Genomic DNA, 20,350 nt, shown 5'->3' with positions numbered 1-20,350 from the left:
ATTTGTACTTTTTGAAAAGCATGCTTATATACCATAGCTGGGATTTGAACCCAGGACCTAGTGTGTAGTAGGTATCTGTCTTAACCTAAAGACCATGACCCACACTACATGCTAAAGCTGGCGGTAGCATAAACCATACTTCCATTATGATCAATTCGATAGAAAAAGTAGCATGATTAAGGATTTGTACTTTTTGAAAAGCATGCTTATATACCATAGCTGGGATTTGAACCCAGGACCTAGTGTGTAGTAGGTATCTGTCTTACCCTCTAGACCAGGGGTCCCAAAACGTTTTGGGTTGAGGGCCGGGTCAACATACTTCAGACCGCTGGGGGGCCGGAGTAAACATAAAATGATGTAGAAGTCTTTGCGGACCAGACAGTGAAGCATACCCAGGTGACAATCTGCAAGCCAATTGGACAGCAGTGTCACCTGATGTGGAATTTGATTGGAAACCAGCAAAATTTCTGCTTTCTGGCTTCCATGTGGATGGGGGGTGCTGCACTGCTATTCCATATGTGGACCACCAATATTCAAAGATGTAGCTGACTGCATTTATAAGCAATACATTTTCTGTGTGGGGGGCCGGTAAGAAAGCCTTAGGGGGCCACATTCGGCCCGCGGGCCTTAGTTTGAGGACCACTGCTCTAGACCATCAACCACACTCAGGGCCAGGCTTTAGCATGTAGTGTGGTCAGAGGTGGGACAAGGTCCTTCAGCACCCAAGGCTGAGACGGCAAAGTGCGCCCCCCCATCCCTCCCACCCCAGCTGTCACACACTGATTGCTATTACACTAAGAGGTGCCCCAGGGCCCCCACCCCCAACACCTTAATCTCTACTTATCTGGCTTGCAGTCGCTGCCATGTATCACCTTTTCTTATTTCTTTCTGCTTCAAACACAATTGGGAATGACAGCTGAATGAATTGTGCACCCCCTCCTACACTGCGCCCTGAGGCTGCAGCCTCTCCAGCCTCAGCCTTACTAGTGGGTAAGACAGGTACCTACTTCCATGCAGTGTGGGTCATGGTCTAGAGGTTAAGACAGATACCTACTACACACTAGGTCCTGGGTTCAAATCCCAGCTATTGTATATAAGCATGCTTTTCAAAAAGTACAAATCCTTAATCATGCTACTTTTTCTATCGAATTGATCATAATGGAAGTATGGTTTATGCTACCGCCAGCTTTAGCATGTAGTGTGGGTCATGGTCTTGAGGTTAAGACAGATACCTACTACACACTAGGTCCTGGGATCAAATCCCAGCTATGGTATATAAGCATGCTTTTCAAAAAGTACAAATCCTTAATCATGCTACTTTTTCTATCGAATTGATCATAATGGAAGTATGGTTTATGCTACCGCCAGCTTTAGCATGTAGTGCGGGTCATGGTCTTGAGGTTAAGACAGATACCTACTACACACTAGGTCCTGGGTTCAAATCCCAGCTATGGTATATAAGCATGCTTTTCAAAAAGTACAAATCCTTAATCATGCTACTTTTTCTATCGAATTGATCATAATGGAAGTATGGTTTATGCTACCGCCAGCTTTAGCATGTAGTGTGGGTCATGGTCTAGAGGTTAAGACAGATACCTACTACACACTAGGTCCTGGGTTCAAATCCCAGCTATGGTATATAAGCTGTTTTGAAAATCTGCAATTCCCTACTGGATGGAGGGAGGAGAGAGAGAGATTTTTGTGCTATTCCGTCGGAATTATAAAATTTCCGCGGAATTCCGTTTGAGAGGTATAGGAGTTCCGATTGACTACCGGAATCGGAAATAACCTAATTCCGGCCGGAATCACGGAATTTATAATTCCGCGGAATTTTCCGAGCATCCCTAGCGTTCTGTAACTTGGTGTGTGTGTTTTGTAACCTACTGTGTGTGTGTGTGTGTGTGTGCGTTCTGTAACTTAGTGTGTGTGTTTTGTAACCTACTGTGTGTGTGTGCGTTCTGTAACTTGGTGTGTGTGTTTTGTAACCTACTGTGTGTGTGCGTGTGTGTGTGTGCGTTCTGTAACTTGGTGTGTGTGTTTTGTAACCTACTGTGTGTGTGTGTGTGTGCATTCTGTAACTTGGTGTGTGTGTTTTGTAACCTACTGTGTGTGTGTGTGCGTGTGTGTGTGCGTTCTGTAACTTGGTGTGTGTGTTTTGTAACCTACTGTGTGTGTGTGTGTGTGTGTGTGTGTGTGTGTGTGTGTGTGTGTGTGTGTGTGTGTGTTTGTGTGCGTTCTGTAACTTGGTGTGTGTGTGTTTTGTAACCTACTGTGTGTGTGTGTGTGTGTGTGTGTGTGTGCATTCTGTAACTTGGTGTGTGTGTTTTGTAACCTACTGTGTGTGCGTGTGCGTTCTGTAACTTGGTGTGTGTTTTGTAACCTACTGTGTTTGTGTGTGTTTGTGTGTGTGTGCATTTTGTAACTTGTTGTGTGTGTGTTTTGTAACCTACTGTGTGTTTGTGTGTGTGCGTTCTGTAACTTGGTGTGTGTGTTTTGTAACCTACTGTGTGTGTGTGTGTGTGTGTGTGTGTGTGTGTGTGTGTGTGTGTGTGTGTGTGTGTGTGTGTGTGTGTGTGTGTGTGTGTGTGTGTGTGTGTGTGTGTGTGTGTGTGTGTGTGTGTGTGTGTGTGTGCATTCTGTAACTTAGTGTGTGTGTTTTGTAACCTACTGTGTGTGTGTGTGCGTTCTGTAACTTGGTGTGTGTGTTTTGTAACCTACTGTGTGTGTGTGTGCGTGTGTGTGTGTGCGTTCTGTAACTTGGTGTGTGTGTTTTGTAACCTACTGTGTGTGTGTGTGTTTGTGTGCGTTCTGTAACTTGGTGTGTGTGTGTTTTGTAACCTACTGTGTGTGTGTGTGTGTGCATTCTGTAACTTGGTGTGTGTGTTTTGTAACCTACTGTGTGTGTGTGTGCGTTCTGTAACTTGGTGTGTGTTTTGTAACCTACTGTGTTTGTGTGTGTTTGTGTGTGTGTGCATTCTGTAACTTGGTGTGTGTGTGTTTTGTAACCTACTGTGTGTTTGTGTGCGTTCTGTAACTTGGTGCGTGTGCTTTGTAACATACTGTGTGTGTGTGTGTGTGTGTGTGTGTGTGTGTGTGTGTGTGTGTGTGTGTGTGTGTTTTGTAACCTACTGTGTGTGTGTGTGTGTGTGTGTGTGTGTGTGTGTGTGTGTGTGTGTGTGTGTGTGTGTGTGTGTGTGTGTGTGTGTGTGTGTGTGTGTGTGTGTGTGTGTGTGTGTGTGTGTGTGTGTGTGTGTGTGTGTGTGCGCGTTCTGTAACTTGGTGTGTGTGCTTTGTAACCTACTGTGTGTTTGTGTGTGTGCGTTCTGTAACTTGGTGTGTGTGTTTTGTAACCTACTGTGTGTGTGTGTGTGTGCATTTTGTAACTTGGTGTGTGTGTTTTGTAACCTACTGTGTTTGTGTGTGTGTGCATTTTGTAACTTGTTGTGTGTGTGTTTTGTAACCTACTGTGTGTTTGTGTGTGTGCGTTCTGTAACTTGGTGTGTGTGTTTTGTAACCTACTGTGTGTGTGTGTGTGTGTGTGTGTGTGTGTGTGTGTGTGTGTGTGTGTGTGTGTGTGTGTGTGTGTGTGTGTGTGTGTGTGTGTGTGTGTGTGTGTGTGTGTGTGTGTGTGTGTGTGTGTGTGTGCATTCTGTAACTTAGTGTGTGTGTTTTGTAACCTACTGTGTGTGTGTGTGCGTTCTGTAACTTGGTGTGTGTGTTTTGTAACCTACTGTGTGTGTGTGTGTGTGTGTGCGTGTGTGTGTGTGCGTTCTGTAACTTGGTGTGTGTGTTTTGTAACCTACTGTGTGTGTGTGTGTTTGTGTGCGTTCTGTAACTTGGTGTGTGTGTGTTTTGTAACCTACTGTGTGTGTGTGTGTGTGCATTCTGTAACTTGGTGTGTGTGTTTTGTAACCTACTGTGTGTGTGTGTGCGTTCTGTAACTTGGTGTGTGTTTTGTAACCTACTGTGTTTGTGTGTGTTTGTGTGTGTGTGCATTCTGTAACTTGGTGTGTGTGTGTTTTGTAACCTACTGTGTGTTTGTGTGTGTGTGTGCGTTCTGTAACTTGGTGCGTGTGCTTTGTAACATACTGTGTGTGTGTGTGTGTGTGTGTGTGTGTGTGTGCGTTCTGTAACTTGGTGTGTGTGTTTTGCAACCTACTGTGTGTGTGTGTGTGTGTGTGTGTGTGTGTGTGTGTGTGCGTTCTGTAACTTGGTGTGTGTGCTTTGTAACCTACTGTGTGTGTGTGTGTGTGTGTGTGTGTGTGTGTATGTGCGTTCTGTAACTTGGTGTGTGTGTTTTGTAACCTACTGTGTGTATATGTGTGTGCGTGCGTTCTGTAACTTGGTGTGTGTGTGTTTTGCAACCTACTGTGTGTGTGTGTTCTGTAACGCGGTGTGTGTGTTTTGTAACCTAGTGTGTGTGTGTGTGTGTGTGTGTGTGTGTGTGTGTGTGTGTGTGTGTGTGTGTGCGTGCGTGTGTGTGTGTGTGTTTTGTAACCAAGTGTGTGTGTGTGTGTGTGTGTGTGTGTGTGTGTGTGTGTGTGTGTGTGTGTGTGTGTGTGTGTGTGTGTGTGTGTGTGTGTGTGTGTGGGCGTTCTGTAACTTTGTGTGTGTGTTTTGTAACCTACTGTGTGTGTGTGTGTTCTGTAACTTGGTGTGTGTGTTTTGTAACCTACTATGTGTGTGTGGGGAAGGGGGGCGGGGAGGGGGTTGGGAAGGTATGTGTGTTTTGTAACTTACTCTGTGTGTGTGTTTGGGGTAGGCGAAGCAGGTAACGTCAGTGCACAGCACTGAACCTGGGTGCCAGCAATAACTCCGCCGATCACCAGACCCCAAATTACACCTCCCTCTTGAGTCGGGAGGGGGAATAGAGTTTAACACCGTGGGGAGGCAGCAGGGAGAGACGGCATCCAACTCCCCGGCATTACGTACATGGTGTAGGGGAACGTCTGTGTGTGTGTGTTTTTTATCTTGCTGTGTGTGTGTGTAGAAGAGGGAAGAGTGTCAATTACTGTGTAAGGGAGGGTGTGTGTGTGTGCGTGCGCTCGTGTGCATAGTGTAATGTTGCAAGACTGAAGTGAATTTTAAAATTAAAAAAGGATACTTACCTATGGTGATGGAAAGCTGTGGGACCTATACAGCCTCCCCGTTCCTCTTACAGTCCCCTCGTTCCAGCGATGTCACCCCTGTTTAAGGCCATGGAAGTCTTCGGGAGCCTGAGTGCACGAGAGCCTGAGTTCGAGAGCCTGTACTGCACGTGTGCACAGGAGAGCGCTGCTCACGCATGCACAGTACAGAGCCGCCCATCTTCGGGAGCACTCAGGCTACTGAAGACTTCCATGGCCTCAAACGGGGGTGACCGCGCTGGAACGAGGGGACTGTAAGAGAAAGGGGGAGGCTCTATAGGTCCCAGAGCCTTCACTCACCATAGGTAAGTATCTTTTTTTTTTATTTACTTCAAGAGTAACTGAAGTGAGAGGGATGTGGAGGCTGCCATATTTATTTACTTTTAAGCAATACCAGTTGCCTGGCTGCTGTGCTGGTCCTCTGCCTCTAATACTTTTAGCCATAGACCCCGAACAAGCATGCAGCAGATCAGATGTTTCTGACATTATTGTCAGATCTGGGATGATTAGCTGCATGCTTGTTTCTGGTGTGATTCAGACACTGTTGTAGCCAAATAGATCAGCAGGACAGCCGGGCAACTGGTATTGTTTAAAAGGAGATAAATATGGCAGCCACCATATGACTCTCACTTCAGTTCACTTTTCAGTATTGCTTGTCCACTTACTTACCTGATCCTTCTTTCAGCCCTTGAAGTCCTCCTGCTCCCTTGCCATCATTCCATGCTGCTCCGTTCCTCCGCTGTCCCGCTCTGAAAGCTGGGTGACTCAGCCATTTGCTGTCTACGTGGCCGCACACCTCTTTTATCCACCTCTTGTTGCCGGGACCGTTCTGTGCATGTGCAGTTGCAATTTTTTACTTGCGTAAAAGCAGAATGCCCCTGGCCAAGGGAGCCAGGCATGCGACAGTTGGAGGGGGACAACAAGGGAATAGAGCAGCGCAGAATGACAGTGTGGGACCAGGAGGACCTCAGGGGGCAGGAAGAAGCCCCAGGTAAGTAACTGGCCACGACAATATTCTCGTAATATTTCCTGTAATTTGTGAATTTGTGTGTTGGGGGAGGAGGAATTTACTCTGGGGGGGGGTTGGGGCCATGAAAAAAATTTGCTATGGGGCCCAGTGATTTCTAGCTATGCCCCTGACAATGACTTAATAAATTATGGGCTTCTAATTAGGGATAGACACAAAACTGAAAAAATGCAGCTTTATTTCCACATAAAATATTGGCGCCATACATTGTACTAAGGAAAAATTTTAAACCATGCCATAACCAGGGCAAATTATTATAAAACTATAATGGCCAAAAACTGAGAAATAATGCATGTTTTACATTTTTTTCTTAGGATTCCCGTTAAAATGGAGTTAAAAAAAATAATTCTTAGCAAAAGTACCCCCCAAACAAAGTCTAATCAGTGGCGGAAAAAACAAGATATAGATTGTTTTGTTGTGATAAGTAGCAATAAAGTTATAGGCAAATGAATGGAAGAAGCGCTGACAGGTGAAAATTGCTCTGTTTTTTAAGGAGAAAAACCCTTCAGGGTAAAGTGGTTAAAGTAGGTTAGCGCCTGGTTGTCTAATTCCTTCTAGACCCAATGCATACCCCTTTCAGTACATGTGAAAACCGCATAAGGAACCACCATTGACTTGTCACGACGTGACTGAAAGCCCAGACATGTGGAATAATTATACAATAGTCTAGCCTTATTTATTTCTAATAAGCAATAGACTGTTATATTACCTTATCAAAAGTATTTATACAACCAATCTAGATTCACATCACAACCTATTATAAAAAAAATTGAAAAACTACAGTATCAATATAATACTTATACTAAACCTTATATATGACATCCCTAGAATTAAGTGCATAACATCACCATAATGTTATGCTACTTATATATTACACATTGCTGCCCATATATAAATAAAGAACCCCAAGTGTCCAACAATATAATACGGTTGTAACGCTCGGTGAAGCACAGAGAGGTCTGATTACCGGTGACCTGCAGCGTCACGGGGAATACAGACGTATACCAGATTATGTGTGATCTGCAGTATCACCGATAATCCAATATACCAGCTAACCTCTGTTCACCGGAGTAGAGTGTAGTGTTTTGGTGTAACAGTAACACTTAGAGGACTAGGCCTCAGTACAGTAAGACGTACTGTACAGATTACTTCCGCAACCCTGAGCTCTCCAAGGCGGGAGGAGTCAGACTGCTAGCAGGAAGTATCTTCTGAAAGTCACCCTCAGGCGGAAGGGTTACTAACAGAACGAAGAACCTCCTCCAATGATGAGGTCGGTTCTCGAGGTCGGACAAGCCAGGTCGTACACACACAGACAGATAAAGTACAAGATCGAGAGGCAGAGACGGAGTCAAAGTACAGGCAGGGTTCGGCAACGGGGTATCAGGTATATCGGGGTACAGAATCAGGAGGCAGAAACAGAGTCTAGGAGCGAGCCGGGGTTCGGCAACGGTGTATCAGAGATAACGAGGTACAAGATCAAAGTTCAGAAGAGTAGTCAAGGCAGGCAAGAAGTCATAACAAATATCACAATCAAACTAGTACTTTAAGCTATCAACAAATCTATCTTAGTGTAGGATTACAGCTCCAGCTGGTCCCGGCACACTAACGGATCTGACTAACGGATCTGGGTGCTCCCACGTATGTGAACGCAACGCCAGACAAGGAACAAATGAACAGCCAGCAGTATATATACACATATCCCCTCTCCAGCACCTCCCTAAGTGCTGGACCAATGAGGAGTGAAGCTATGGTCAGCTGACCTGCCTGGTCAGCTGACTCTCCCCTGAGAGTAATAAATTATGTTTGAGTGCGCGCGCGCGCGTCACTCTGAATCTTGTGGGACTATGAGTCCCAGCAACAGCAGCCCCGTTCTGCGGTGTCCCCGCAGCGGGGATCTGCTGGCTATCTGCCGCATTCAGCGCGGCGGTTTCGCCGCGTTCAGCGGCCTGATGCACGGAGGCAGCCGCCTCATGATGCGAGGAGGCGGCTGCCTCTCCGTGCGAGAAGTTCCTGTGTGCGGAAGGAGCCGCCCGCCGCTGGCTCATGGCGGCGGCTCCTCCGCGCTTTCTCACAGTACCCCCCCCCCCCGAGGAGTGGACTCCGGACAGCTCCTTCCAGGTTTTTCTGGATGTACAGTATGAAATTCTTTCACTAACTCGTCCGCATGCATGCGATTCCCCGGTACCCATTGTCTCTCCTCAATGCCGTACCCCTTCCATTGTACGAGATACTGCACCGAGTTCTGTACCGTACGTGAATCTATAATCTTTTCCACTTCATACTCGGGTTGGGCATTGACTAAGACAGGAGGAGGGGTGGCGGGACCCACCTGGACTGCAGGTTTGAGAAGCGATACGTGGAAAGACCTCACTCCACGCATACTGGTGGGAAGATCAACGGAGTATGTGACATTGTTAATCTTCCTAGTAACTGGAAACGGACCCACGAACCTGGGACCAAGTTTGTCCGAGGGTTGTTTCAGGGTCAGGTGACGGGTTGACACCCAAACCAAATCTCCTGGTTGGAATTTCCATTCCAACGAGCGTCTCTTGTCAGCCTGACTTTTCTGACTCTGGAATGCCTTTACAAGGTTATTTTTGATGATCCACCACATGTCCTTAAATGATCTCAGCCACATCTCCAAGGCTGGGAACGGAGTGGCCGCAACTGGCAGTGGGGAGAATTTAGGCAGTTTACCGGTCACAATCTGAAATGGGCAGAAACCTGAGGACGAACTCTTTAAGTTATTGTGGGCAAATTCTGCATAAGGTAAATATTTCACCCAATCATTCTGTGCCTCAGCAACGTAGCATCTCAAAAATTGCTCCAGCGACTGGTTGACCCTCTCCGTCTGGCCATTTGTCTGTGGGTGATACCCTGAGGAAAATGACAATTTCATGCCCATCAAGTGACAAAATGCCCTCCAAAATTTCGAAATAAACTGAACTCCCCGATCAGATACTATGTCTTCTGGAATGCCATGTAGCCTGAAGATATGGATGATAAATAAATCGGCCAGTTCCTGGGCCGAGGGGAGTCCTTTCAAAGGCACGAAGTGGGCCATCTTGCTAAAACGGTCGACCACCACCCAAATAACTGACATGCCTTCAGATCTGGGAAGCTCCCCCACGAAATCCATGGACAAATGGGTCCATGGTTCGCTCGGGGTGGGTAAAGGCTGCAAGGTACCTACAGATGCCAGCCGGGAGGGCTTGCTTCTTGCGCACACCGCACATTCCCTGACAAATTCTTTACAGTCAGCGGCTAGCGAAGGCCACCAAGCACATCTGGCCACAAGATCCTGCGTCCTAGATGCTCCTGGATGTCCCGCATTCTTATGGGAGTGAACCATCTCCAAGATCTGGAGACGGAAGGGTAACGGAACAAATAACACCCCGTCTGGTTTCCCCTCTGGGATATCCTGCTGAAAAGGACTCAAAGTCTCTTCCCAGTCCTCCCAAGTCTCGGTGGCGGCTAAGACCACATTTCGTGGGACAATGGTTTCAGGAACAGGGGGCTGTGCTGTCTCTGGCTCAAAACACCTAGAAAGAGCGTCTGCCTTGGTATTCTTACTCCCTGGCGTATAAGTGATCAAAAATGTAAATCTCGAGAAGAATAGTGACCATCGAGCCTGCCTTGGGCTCAATCTTTTAGCCCCCTCGATGTATTCTAGGTTCTTGTGGTCGGTATAAACTGTGATAGTGTGCTCCGCTCCTTCTAGCCAGTGACGCCACTCTTCGAAGGCCAACTTGATGGCTAAGAGTTCCCTGTTGCCTATGTCATAGTTTCTCTCTGCCGGAGAGAACCTTCGGGAAAAATAGGCACACGGGTGTAGTCTACCCTGGAGACCAGAACGCTGGGACAGCACAGCCCCCACCCCGATCTCTGAGGCGTCCACCTCAACAATAAATGGAACGGAGGTGTCAACGTGTCTGAGTATGGGAGCTGAACAGAACAACCGCTTTAACTTAGAAAAAGCCTGTACTGCCTCGGGAGGCCAATGAGTGGTGTCTGCCCCTTTTCTAGTAAGGCTAGTGAGAGGAGCGACCACTGTGGAATACCCCTTTATAAACCTTCTATAATAGTTCGCAAACCCCAAGAACCGTTGCAATGATTTTAACCCCACCGGCTGTGGCCACTCCAGGACCGCGGAAACCTTGGCAGGGTCCATAGACAAACCTGAGGTAGAGATTATGTACCCCAAAAACGCAACCGACGTGACCTCGAAAATACATTTTTCGAGCTTGGCGTATAACAAATTTTGCCTCAGTTTGTCTAACACCATCCTGACATGGGTTCTGTGTTCCGAGAGGTTGTTAGAAAAAATGAGAATGTCGTCAAGATAGACTAGAACGAACTTTCCCAATACCTCCCGAAACACCTCATTGATGAGTTCCTGGAAGACGGCCGGGGCATTACACAACCCGAAGGGCATCACCCTATACTCGTAGTGCCCATCGGGGGTATTGAAGGCCGTCTTCCATTCATCGCCCTTCCTTATACGCACCAGGTTGTATGCCCCCCGTAAATCCAGTTTAGAAAATATGCTAGCCTCAGTGACCTGTGTGAACAAATCGTCAATAAGTGGTAACGGGTAGCGATTCTTCACAGTGATTTTATTGAGACCTCGATAATCGATGCAAGGCCGTAACCCCCCATCTTTCTTTTTGACAAAAAAGAAACCTGCCCCAGCGGGCGACCGGGACGGCCTAATGAAGCCCTTTGCCAAGTTCTCACGAATGTATTCCTGCATGGCAAGTTTCTCGGGGCCAGACAAGTTATATAAATGACCTCGAGGAGGCACACAACCGGAACGAAGATCAATGGGACAGTCGAAGGAACGATGCGGGGGCAACTTATCCGCGGCCTTGGGACAAAATACATCGGCATAATCTGCATATTGCTTTGGTACACCTTCCACCTGTACCTTGGTTAGACCCAACGTTAGTCTCCCCAAACACTGCTGGAAACAGTGAGGTGACCATGCCGTCAACTGTCCTGTGGCCCAGTCTATCTGTGGGGAATGTACCTGCAACCAAGGCATGCCTAGGATAATAGTGGAGGTGGACATCTGCAACACATAAAACTGTAACTGCTCCCCGTGTAAAACCCCTATGGTGAGTCCCACAAACGGAGTCTGTGACAGGGGACAGTTCCGCTGCAAAGGGGAGTCGTCAACTGCCGTGACCTGGATGGGGGGTCTCACGGGAGTGAGTGGTAACCCCAACTCCTGAGCAAACTCAAAATTCATAAAGTTAGCCGCTGAGCCGGAATCAATGAAGGCTTCAGTGGCAACAGATTTATCTTCCCATGTGACCGTACATGGGAGAAGTAATTTTTTTTCCCTAAGGGGTGAAGTCTGTGTGCCTAGGGTGTCACCCCCCACTACTCCTAGGCAGACCCGTTTCCCGCCCTATTGGGGCAGTTTCGCACCCTATGCCCTGCCTCTGCACAGTATAGGCACAGTTGTTCCGTCATCCTCCGCCTTCGCTCCACCTGGGTCAATTTTGAACGACCAATTTGCATCGGCTCTGGTGGAGGCAAGGCCAGAAAGGGTGAGACAGGCGGAGGTGCTGGTTCAGAGGCTGCAGCAACCGGTGCCGTATACGAAGTCACCCTGACACGGTGACTTCCCCTAGCCTGCTTCTGATGGCGTAGCCTGCGATCTACACGAATGGCCGATGATATGGCCTCATCAACTGTCTTGGGCTCTGGTACTGTCAACATTAAGTCAGAGACCTCCTCCGTCAATCCAGACAGAAAATAATCCATAAGAGCGAAGTTATCAAATCTAGAGGTGATTGACCACCTACGGAACTCCGCCGCATAATCCTCGACCGACCCTCTGCCTTGCCGCAAAAGCTTGAGTTTCCGCTCTGAGGTCACAGCAAGGTCAGGGTCGTCGTAGATTATGGCCATGGCCTTAAAGAACTCGTCTACCGAAGTCAGAGCGGTATCGGTAGCAGGCAGGTTATATGCCCAGGACTGGGAGTCCCCAGTCAATAAGGTTTTAATAAAGATGACCCGTTGGGCCTCAGTCCCCGAGGATCGGGGTCTCAATTCAAAATACGACAATACTCTACTCCTGAAATTCCGGAAGTCCGACTTGTGGCCGGAAAATTTCTCAGGGACAGGCATACGGATGTCGTCACTAGGAGGGGATCGCACTGAATCGACTGATGTCTGGAGGGTTCTCACAGAGCCTGATAAGGCATCAATTAAGGCTTTGTGCTGACCTAGTGCTTGATGGATGCTATCCACCGAAGTGGCAAGCACAGTCAGAGGATCAGTGCGTTCCATCGGTATTTTTGGTCTGGCGTTCTGTAACGCTCGGTGAAGCACAGAGAGGTCTGATTACCGGTGACCTGCAGCGTCACGGGGAATACAGACGTATACCAGATTATGTGTGATCTGCAGTATCACCGATAATCCAATATACCAGCTAACCTCTGTTCACCGGAGTAGAGTGTAGTGTTTTGGTGTAACAGTAACACTTAGAGGACTAGGCCTCAGTACAGTAAGACGTACTGTACAGATTACTTCCGCAACCCTGAGCTCTCCAAGGCGGGAGGAGTCAGACTGCTAGCAGGAAGTATCTTCTGAAAGTCACCCTCAGGCGGAAGGGTTACTAACAGAACGAAGAACCTCCTCCAATGATGAGGTCGGTTCTCGAGGTCGGACAAGCCAGGTCGTACACACACAGACAGATAAAGTACAAGATCGAGAGGCAGAGACGGAGTCAAAGTACAGGCAGGGTTCGGCAACGGGGTATCAGGTATATCGGGGTACAGAATCAGGAGGCAGAAACAGAGTCTAGGAGCGAGCCGGGGTTCGGCAACGGTGTATCAGAGATAACGAGGTACAAGATCAAAGTTCAGAAGAGTAGTCAAGGCAGGCAAAAAGTCATAACAAATATCACAATCAAACTAGTACTTTAAGCTATCAACAAATCTATCTTAGTGTAGGATTACAGCTCCAGCTGGTCCCGGCACACTAACGGATCTGACTAACGGATCTGGGTGCTCCCACGTATGTGAACGCAACGCCAGACAAGGAACAAATGAACAGCCAGCAGTATATATACACATATCCCCTCTCCAGCACCTCCCTAAGTGCTGGACCAATGAGGAGTGAAGCTATGGTCAGCTGACCTGCCTGGTCAGCTGACTCTCCCCTGAGAGTAATAAATTATGTTTGAGTGCGCGCGCGCGCGTCACTCTGAATCTTGTGGGACTATGAGTCCCAGCAACAGCAGCCCCGTTCTGCGGTGTCCCCGCAGCGGGGATCTGCTGGCTATCTGCCGCATTCAGCGCGGCGGTTTCGCCGCGTTCTGCGGCCTGATGCACGGAGGCAGCCGCCTCATGATGCGAGGAGGCGGCTGCCTCTCCGTGCGAGAAGTTCCTGTGTGCGGAAGGAGCCGCCCGCCGCTGGCTCATGGCGGCGGCTCCTCCGCGCTTTCTCACAACGGTACATGCAACTTAACATACATATATTCCAGTACCCCCACCTACGAATATCCCATTACATTCTTGAAGTAAATACATGTATCTGCTAATACTTGATAATATTACACATTTTAATGTCACACTCACACCTAAAACATAGATTCAAATGCCACCTCCTCCAATGGTCCTATAGCCCAATTTAAACCTTGGTCTGTTTCAGTTTTCTTTCCCATCCATCTCGGTCGATTGCTGCCTGTTTCCAGTTTTGAATCTTTAGCAGTTCTTTGGCATCTTTGTCAACTTCATATGCCCATCTCTTTCTCGGTCTTCCAGTTGGTCTTCGTCCATCCATGCTCCTTGTAAAGATCCTATCCATTCTTACCACATGTCCTTAAATCCTAATATAGTCTGATAGTGGGAGATCTTTATATAGTTTACTAGCTGATTGCCCGGCGTTGCCCGGGCATGTATTTGTCTGGTGTTGGCTCTGCATACATTTTCTAGCCCTAACACACAATTACTCAATGACCAAATTTGTGAGCTTTGTGGTCTTTGGTATCAATAATTTGCATTGAAATGAAAAAATGTGATTGGCTGTTTGTGGCACCACCCCCTTTTCTGAATTTGAACCCTAGTCACCCAATGACCAACTGTACCAGGTTTGAGGCCTGTGCCATTAACAGTGCAAGAATGGTAGCAATTAAATATTCCCCTTGAAAAGCAATAGGTGAAGTCTGATTCACTTTTGTAGGCTCCACCCACTTTTCTGAATATTAATCCCAGTCACCCAGTGACCAACTGTGCAAAGTTTAAAAACCCTGCCATTAACAGTGTAAGAATGGCTGCAGTTTACATTTTCCCAGTGAAATTTGTATTTGTCTCCACCCACTGATGACCCGGCATTGCCTGTGTATGTATTTGACTGGTATTGCCTCCGCCCACTTTCTAACCCTAACGCTCAAACACTCAATGACCAAGTTTGTGAGCTTTGGGGTCCTTGGCATCAATAATTTGTATATTTCCATAGAAATTAAATAAATCAAATTGGCTGTTTGAGGCTTCACGCCCTCTCTAGCATTTGAACCCCAGTCACCCAATGACCAACTGTAGCAGGTTTGAGGCATCTGCTATTAACAGTGTAAAAATGGCAGCAATTTAAATATTCCACTTGAAAATAAACAGGTGAATTTTGATTGGCTATTATAGGCTCCACCCACTTCCCTGAATATTAATCTCAGTCACTCAGTGACCATCTGGGCAAAGTTTGGGAACCCTGCCATAAACAGTGTATGAAGGGCTGCAGTTTACACTTTCCCAGTGAAATTTGTTTTTTTGCTCCGCCCACTTTTTGTAACCTAGACACAAAGTCACTCAATGACCAAGTTTGTGAGCTTTGGGGTCCTTGGCATCAATAATTTGTATTTTCCCATGAAATGAAACAAATCTGATTCACTGTTTGTGGCTCTGTCCCCTTTTCTGAATCTGAACCCCAGTGACCCAATGACCAACTGTACCAGGTTTGAGGCTTGTGCCATTAACAGTGCAAGAATGACAGCAATTTTAATATTCTCCGTGAAAAGCGACATGTGATTTTTGATTGGCATTTTTAGGCTCCACCCACTTTTCTGAATATTAATCCCAGTCACCCAGTAACCAGCTATGCTAAGTTTGAGAACCCTGCCATTAACAGTGAAGAAGGGCTGCAGTTTACAATTTCCCAGAAAAATCTGTTTTTGACTCCATCCACTTTTTGTAACCTGGACACACAGTCACTACTCAATGACCAAGTTTGTGAGCTTTTGGGTTCCTGGCATCAAAATTGTGCTAATGGAAGCTGTTTATCCAGGAAAGAAATCTGGCTGTTTTTGGCTCCGCCCCTTTATTGAATTTGAACCCCAGACACTTAACAACCAACTGTACCAGGTTTGAGTCCTCTGCTATTAACAGTGTAAGAATGGCTACAGTTTCAATATTCCCCTTGAAAATCAATAGGCGAATTTTGATTGGCTCTTGTAGGCTCCACCTACTTTTCCGAATATTAATCCTAGTCACCCAGTGACCAACTGTGTGAAGTTGGAGAACCCTGCCATTAACAGTGTAAGAAAAGTTGCAGTTTACATATTCCCATGTAAAAAGTTAGTTGTTTTTGCTCCGCCCACTATTTCTAATCTGGACATACAGTCACTCAATGACCAAGTTTATGAGCTTTTGGGTCCTTGGCATCAATAAATTCCATTTTACCATTGAAATTAAACAAATTGGCTGTTTTTGGCCCGGAATTTAAACCCCAGTCTCCTAGTGACTGACTGTACCAGATTTTAGACCTCTGCCATTAAGAGTGCATGAATGGTGGCAATGTAAATATTCCCCTTGAAAATCAAAACGTGAATTTTGATTGGCTGCTGTAGGCTCCACCCACTTTCCTGAATATTTGTCCCAGTTACCCAGTGGCCAACTGTGTCACGTTTGAGAACCCTGCCAATAACAGGATGGCTGAAATCAATCTAACAAATCTGATTGGCTGTTTGTGGCTCCACCCCTTTAGTGAATTTGGACCCTAGTCACCCAATGACTGACTGTATCAGGTTTGAGGCCTCTGCCATTAACAGTGTAAGAATGGTAGCAATGTGAATATCCCCCTTGAAAATCAATAGGTCAATTTTGATTGGCTGTTGTAGGCTCCACCCACATTTCTGAATATTCATCCCAGTCACCCAGTGGCCAATTGTGTAAAGTTTGGGAACCCTGCCATGTTAAAAATTTAGTTGTTGGCACCGCCCACTTTTTATAACCTTGACATACAGTCACTCAATTATCAAGTTTATCAGCTTTGGGGTCCTTGGTATCAATACGTTGTATATTCCCATTTAAAAATAAACAAATCTTATTAACTGTTTGTGGCTCCGCCCCCTTTCTGAGTTTGGGCCCTAGTCACCCAGTGACCAACTGTACCAGGTTTGAGGCATCTGCTTTTAACAGTATAAGAGAATGGTAGCAGCTTAAATATTCCCTTTGAAAATCAAAAGGTGAATTTTTATTGGCTGTTGTAGGCTCCACCCACCTTCCAAAATCTTAATCTCAGTCACCCAATGACCAACTGTGCAAAGTTTGAGAAGCCTGCCATTAACGGTGTAAGAATGGCTGCAGTTTATATTTTCCCAGTAAAAGTTGTTTTTGGCTCCGCCCACTTTTTTTTAACCTTGACACACAGTCACTCAATGACCAAGTTTGTGAGCTTTCAGGTTCCTGGCATCAAAAATGTGTGAATAGAAGCAGTTTACCACCAAGGAAATCTGATTGGCTCATGTGGCCCCGCCCCTTTAGTGAATTTGGACCACAGTCACCCAATGACCGACGGTAGCAAGTTTGAAGCCTCTGCCATTAAAAGTGTAAGAATAGCAGCAGTTTAAATATTCCCCTTGAAAATCAATAGGTGCATTTTGATTGGCTGTTGTAGGCTCCACCCATTTTCTTGAATCTTAATTGCATTTAACCAGTGACCAACTGTGGCAAGTTTGAGAACCCTGCGATTAAAAGTCTAAGAATGGCTGCAGTTTACATTTTCCCATTTAAAATGAACGGCTGAAATTTGATTGGCTGTTTTATGCTCCGCCCACTTTTCCTGGATTTGTAACCTCAGTCACCAAGTGACCAACTGTGCGATGTGTGGGGACTCTGGCTTGATTACTGGCAGAATGGCAGCCTTTTACATTTTTTCCATTGACTTGAATGGGTGAAATCTGATTTGCTGTTTGTAGCTCCGCCCATGTGTGCAGGGGGGACCCGAGACCCCCAGAACCTATTATCCCAGGTAGTAAGGGATCTGTATACCAAGTTTCGTTCAAATCGGTCAAGCCGTTTTCGCGTGATCGCGGCACATACATACACACACATACACACACACACACACACACCCACATCCGATTTTATATATATAGATGTAGCTCATGGTTGTATTTTATTCTCCATACACCATTATGGTGGGTGGGGCCATATACTTTCCTTTCAAAAGCATCCATTTTTCTTGCTAGGTTTTGAGTGAGTATCCATGTTTCACATCAATAGGTAAGTATAGGCCTGATTATGGTCTTATATACCCTGATTTTGTTGTTCCTTTGGATATCCTGTGAGTGTAAGATGTGTGATAAGGCAAAGTATGCTCTGTTGGCTTGGGTTATTCTTCCATGGATTTCTACTGTTTCACTTCTATCACTGTCTAGGTTGACTCCCAGATATTTAAAATGTTTTACAGATTCTAGATTATCATCACCTATTAGTTCTGTGATGGTCCTCTCTTTCTTGACTGTCTAATGCTAGGTACACACCATACAATTTTTCATAGAAAAATTGAATCTAAAAAAACGATAAAAAAATTGGAAAATCAAAAAATCGATTGAAATTTAGATCGGACATGTTGGGAATAATCGATCTAGCATGTAAATCTGCCAGGAAATTGTATGGTGTGTACCTAGCATTAGAAATGTTGTCTTATCAGTGTTTATTGTCAGGCCTACCTTCTTGGCCGATTATTTAGATCGATATAGGTTTCCCTTACCATTGCTATTGTTCTGCCCATTATGTTGATATCATCTGCGTAAGCTATTATCTGAACAGATTTATTTATTCGAATATTTGTTGGATTTATTGACATTTTTCTGATGACGTATTTTAGGGCTACATTAAACAGGGCCGGGACCGACCCTTCTCCTTGTTTTAGACCTTGCATGATTTTGAAAGGGTCCGTCAGTTGATTTTCTATCTTTACGTAAGCTTGTAAGTCCTTCATTACAATTTTTATTAATTGTATAAGTTTATTGGGAATGCCAAACTCCCTTAATATTTCATATAGTTTTTGTCTTTTAACCGGTTCAGCGCCACAGTGCCGAAAATCTCATGCATCCGAGCAACGGTCACCTCCCATTCATTCGCCTATAACTTTATTGCTACTTATCACAATTAATTGATCTATATCTTGTTTTTTCCGCCACCAATTAGGCTTTCTTTGGGGGGTACATTTTGCTAAGAGCCACTTTACTGTAAATGCATTTTAACAGGAAGAATAAGAAAAAAACTGAAAAAATTCATTATTTCTCAGTTTTTGGCCATTATAGTTTGAAATTAATATACGCTACCATAATTAAAATGCATGTATTTTATTTGCCCATCTGTCCCGGTTATTACCACGATGTCCCTATCACAATTTATGGTGCCGATATTTCATTTAGAAATCGAATCGTTCGGGCTATCTCTATTGATAAGATCCAACCTGTCCGATCACCACGGCAGATCGATACCGTGCTCGATCCCCACGAGCGGATAATAGAAAAAAACGAAGCGCCGAGAAGAAGCGCCTGCGGGGACGAGCGGGAATCGATCCGCGCGCACGAGCAGTGACGCGCTGGCTCAAAAGCGGCGCATAAACTGACCGTGTATGCCCAGCATTAGTCCTTTTACAAATGTATTTGCTACTTTAACCTCGTGTTTTTTTAAAGTGTTCTTCCATTTGATTGAGCTTTTCACTCTCCGTTTCTTTTTTTCTGCATATCTTATTGGCCCTTTTTCTGGCTTCTTCAAACTATTATTTTCTATCTCTAGTCCTTCTTTGGACAAGTTTGATATGTAGGTTGTTTCTAAGAACTACTGCTTTCCTACACCCCACATCAAACCATGTCTCCTTCCGCTCTTGTTTATTTATTCCTAGTACCTCCTTTGCTGATTCTATTGTTAATGTTTTTAATTTGTTCCAAAGTTCTTCAACCATAGTCTCATTCATAGGGTTTCATAAGGTCCCTTTTACGACATACTTCATCCTGAAATTCTGTTTGTGATTCAGGCGCTTTTTATTTTTCAAGATTGAGTTTTTCATTGCGTTGCAGTTTGCTTGTAGATTGCTTACTTATTCTACATCTGAATTTTATTTGTACGAGGAAATGGTCCGACCAGCATGATGCCCCTCTTTTTGTTCTAACATCCAGGATGTTTGTGGCACCCCTTTTCTCCACCAGCAAGTGGTCAATTTGGTTGACTGTTCACCCGTCGTTGTGACACCCAGGTGCCTTTATGTATATCACGGTGTGGGAAGTGGGTGGAACTTATTATCATGTTCTTACTTATTGCAAAGTCTGTCACCCTTTCTCCATTTTCAATTTTTTATTCATCGTGTGGACTTTTGTTTCTTTGTATTGTTTCTCTTTCCCAATCTTAGTGTTCATATCTTCGACTACAATTTTTAAGTCATTTTTAGGACTACTATCGTAGACCTGTTAAAGTCTTTTAGGTTTTGGTCCTTCTGTAGGGCAGTGCATATTTATGATAATTATATTGTGGAATGTGGAGTTTATTCTGATCTTACATATTTTTTTCCTTTACAGCTTGAAAGTCAATTATATTACATTTTAATTCATTATCCAAGGCTACTCCAAACTTTTAACTCCCACTTTCCTTTCTGCTATGTATTATTGTGTGTGTTTTCGTATCTCTGATGCCCTTTCCGATCCTTCTAGTTTCTTGTATGCAGGCAATTTTTATCTTATAATTTTTTAAGTTCTTTCAGTAAATTTATCTGTGCTCCAGGGGCGAATAATGTTCTTATATTCCATGATCTGATTGCAAATTCCATGTTCCGAAGTCGATTGCCATTAATCCGTTCTGATTTCCAAGGCTTCTCTGAAGGTTTCTTAACAATTTGTTTTTTATGGGAACAGGTTGCTAGGCCATTACCCAACCTCCAGACTTGGAGGACCAGGTTATCC

This window comes from Hyperolius riggenbachi, chromosome 1 (genome assembly GCF_040937935.1).
Source record: "Hyperolius riggenbachi isolate aHypRig1 chromosome 1, aHypRig1.pri, whole genome shotgun sequence".
Taxonomy (NCBI): domain Eukaryota; kingdom Metazoa; phylum Chordata; class Amphibia; order Anura; family Hyperoliidae; genus Hyperolius; species Hyperolius riggenbachi.
Note: the sequence above shows the minus strand (reverse complement) of the source record.